We start from the raw sequence: 4,138 nt of genomic DNA on the forward strand, positions 1-4,138 counted from the left end.
TTTGCACGTTCAAATAGTTGAAAGTGATTTACCTGGTAACGTTGACGTAACTGTTAAAATTGGGAGCAGCGACGTCACGATGACGTAGTTTGACATCATGATGATGTCTTCTCAAATATAATAGCAAGTCGTATCATACACTTGTGAACCAAATCCTCACTCTCAGTAAATACCATAAACGCTTCTGTGTTATAGAGATCAGAAGGCATTATGTAAAAATCAATAGCACAACATTTATTGAGGTAGTTAAAACCATCTATAGTGGTAATGGAACAGTCTTTACGCTTGCTACTTTACATGTATAATTGGTTATTACTTTGTCATATTCGATTCTAGAGTTGTTGTTTTTTGCTTTTTATAAATGTTTATAATGACTTTAATTTCTACAAAAGCTATATCATCCGATTGCCATCGTTATTCGGCTTCTTTTTGTTTCACAAGTATATATTTGATTCTGGTATATTTATTAATCCGACTGTACTTAATTAAAATAATCCAAAATAATTCAACCAAACTTATTAGCGCTTCCAAAAATAGTTGATATCTCACGTCCAGCTGGTCTTATCATCAAATAAAAACACGTATTAACACGTTTAACTCATTCAACACAGGAATGGCTATATCATATTTAGGAAATGTGAGCTAAGTGATTTCATAATGGCAACCATTCTACCAAAAAAGCTATCACGACTTTCAAATTCTCATTAATTTACACAAGGCAAAAATCTACGTATTAGTACTTTTTCAGCTATTTAAATTACCTTTTAATAATTATTATTAACATTATTTCTCAAAGTCTCTTTCGTTCATTATCATTCCATTTGATATTATTTTCTTTCATTTCGTTCATTCTATTTGTGATGATTCGTTGTTTTACATTTCCTTTTGCCCATTTACTTCTGTGTTTGGGATACAAACACTTCACTTGAAGTATAGCAATTATCATTACATATAATTGACTGATTGACCGATTGATTGATTGATTGATTAATTGATTGATTGATTAATTGATTGATTCATTCATTCATTCTTCTTCCTTTCCTTCATCTTCCTTTCTTCTTCTTCTTTCTTTCTTTCTTTCTTTCGTTCTTTCTTTCTTTTTCTTCTTCTTCTTTTTCTTCTTCTTTTTCTTCTTCTTCTTCTTCTTCTTCTTCTTCTTATTATTATTATTATTATTTTTATTAAAATGCTAAACGAAGCAATACATTTTATTGCAAAACAGACTGGAAAAGCTGACAGAAAATATTGGAAAGAACATGAATTAAACTCTAATCAGTGTCCTTCTAAAAAGACTTGAATTTTAAAGCCGCATTCAACTATTCGTTGATTTTTAAATGCTCCACTATGATGCTTAATCATAGTTATATGCGACTTTTGTGTAGACAAATGATTGATCAGCATTTTTCAATTTTTACTTTTATTTTTGTAATAACGATATATGCACATAGAGTATGGATCTGTGTGTCACTTGGCTTTTTAACGTAGCTTTAACAATTTTTCAGTCATATCGCTACGATGTCTGCAGTGTGGCACTTTATAGTGATGTCTAGCACTGGGGAATCATGCCACCGACATGTAGCATGATGTCCCACCCAGTCACATTATCGTGAAACCAAGCCGACCAGTTCTAACACTAACCTCTTAATGCTGAGCGCCAAGCGAGGCTGCTGTTAGTACCATTTTATTAAGTCTTTGGTATGACTCGGCCGAGGATCGAACCCACGACCTCTCGCATGCGAGGTGGACGCTATAACCACTAGGCAACCGAAGCGGTCAAGAGAATGGATCTAAACCGTTGCATATATACAAGCTTTCCTCTTTTTATTTATGTATATTACTTCTATAAATGGGCAGGACCTGAATAGTGGAATGAAGAATAAAAAGAAAGAAAGAAGGAAAGAAAGAAAGGAAGAAAGAAAGAAAGAAAGAAAGAAAGAAAGAAAGAAAGAAAGAAAGAAAGAAAGAAAGAAAGAAAAACAGATACAAAAGAAGGTACGTACTAAATACAATATTCGACTGAGTTCAAAAGCGAAAAAGAATTTTAGAACGAAAACACCATTATAAGGAGCCCTATTGACCTTGTGACCTCTCTTTTAGTTCTATAATCGAAGTCTCGTCATCACGTGAGATTAATTCCACAGATAAAATCATGTGTCCATGCAATGATTTATAACAAAATCGGCTTCGAAATATTTGCTAACGGGAACATTCTATTCTTGTTCATGCATTATGACCAGTAAGATTTTGTAACAAATAATTCTAAATTCATTATTTATTTAAGCCATCTATGAATACAATCTATATTTAGTATGCATATCAATAAGATTATTGGAATTAAATTCCCATTTTTATTGTATTTCGTTTTTAATTAAATTCTAAGTCAGCATTTTTCTGTTATTTGATATAAATATAGTACTTTTCTAACAACATTCACACGTAAATCCATAAGATGCAAAATCTTCATAATCAAGAAGAACGCGCAAATGTGATCACCCTGTCATTAGCACAATATTTTGTAGTGTTTGCTTTTAAAATTAGAATTAGCCATATATATATATATATATATATATATATATATATATATATATATATATATATATATATATATATATATATATATATATATATATATATATCCGGTATGTAAACTTTGGCACGGCCCACGGTCAGTTGGATTAGCTGTCTGTTCTAATTCCAGACTTGTCATGATTGACCAGCAGCTTCTGACAGACATTGAAGTTGAAGAAAAAAAACCCCACTATTGACCCATGCATACGACATACATACATGCATATAAACATATCTATGTTTGATGAGAGAGTAAAGTTCGATATTAGATAGTTTTACATAGGGGCAGAAGGGCGACAAAATAACTATTGGTTGGATAGGCGAAGAGAAAGGTAAAGAAATTGTATGTAGCTTGTCAAACATATTTCAAAGTGTTACGACTCTAATTCCGAAACTATGTAACAGAAGTGAAACCAGCAATTTTGGTAAAATTTAACAATCAATTTATTTCCGTCACATGCATCTATCAGTCCATTCATAGAACTGCGATAATGCATGGTTAGCAAGAAATCAATTTGGAAACAATATATTTAGGTAGACTGATAGATAGATGGAAGGATGGATGAATGCATAGACCAAAGAACACATAGAGACTTAAACATTAAATAAAATAACGTTTGCACTTAAATCCTAAACATTTTCAACAAAAGAAACGTTAAAAGCAACACAAAATCTAAAACAACACTAACATTCATTGATATGTCCTAAAAAATGAATCTTAAATTTGCCGAAATAAAAATAGTTTTATTCATGATATACAATACATGCAACATATACAAAGACAAATTCAGACATCCATCAATAAACCCATTCATTTAGACATACATATGTATGTTTGCTCATTCGTCCATCCGTCCATCCATCCATCCATCCATCCATCCATCCATCCATAAACCCATTCATGTAGACATACATCTGTATCTTCGCTCATTCGTCCATTCATCCATCCACCCTCCCGCCCATCCATCCATCCATCCGTCCGTCCGTCCATCCATCCATCCATCCATGCATGCATACATACATACATACATACATATATAATACATACATACACACACACATATATACATACATACATACATTACATACATTACATACATACATACATACATATAAACCGTAATACATATATATATATATATATATATATATATATATATATATATATATATATATATATATATATATATATATATATATTCAATATAAATAAATAAATAAATTGTTAGAGAAGTCAGAAAAATAAGCATTACATCAATGTCTAAGAAATAAATATTCAGAAAAAAATTAAACCTTAAGAATCAATTCCAATTAATGGTTTTGGTACTACAGTCCTTTTCTTTAAATCAACAAAATTTGATCTATTTTTAGCATGTCATATTCTTGGAAATAGTGTCTCAAACATTATTTGATGTGAGTGTTGCGAATTTTTTTTTTCTTCTCCCCCAAACAACATACATTGCTTTACAAAGCTCGTAATTGCTTAAAACATTGTTTTGTTGTTGTTGTTGTTGTAGGGATGAACGCCATTTTTCAGCACAAGATAGGCTATACATGGCGGCTAGAATAA

This window comes from Sinohyriopsis cumingii, unplaced genomic scaffold (assembly GCF_028554795.1).
Source record: "Sinohyriopsis cumingii isolate HCF-2022 unplaced genomic scaffold, ASM2855479v2 utg001938l, whole genome shotgun sequence".
Taxonomy (NCBI): Eukaryota; Metazoa; Mollusca; class Bivalvia; order Unionida; family Unionidae; genus Sinohyriopsis; species Sinohyriopsis cumingii.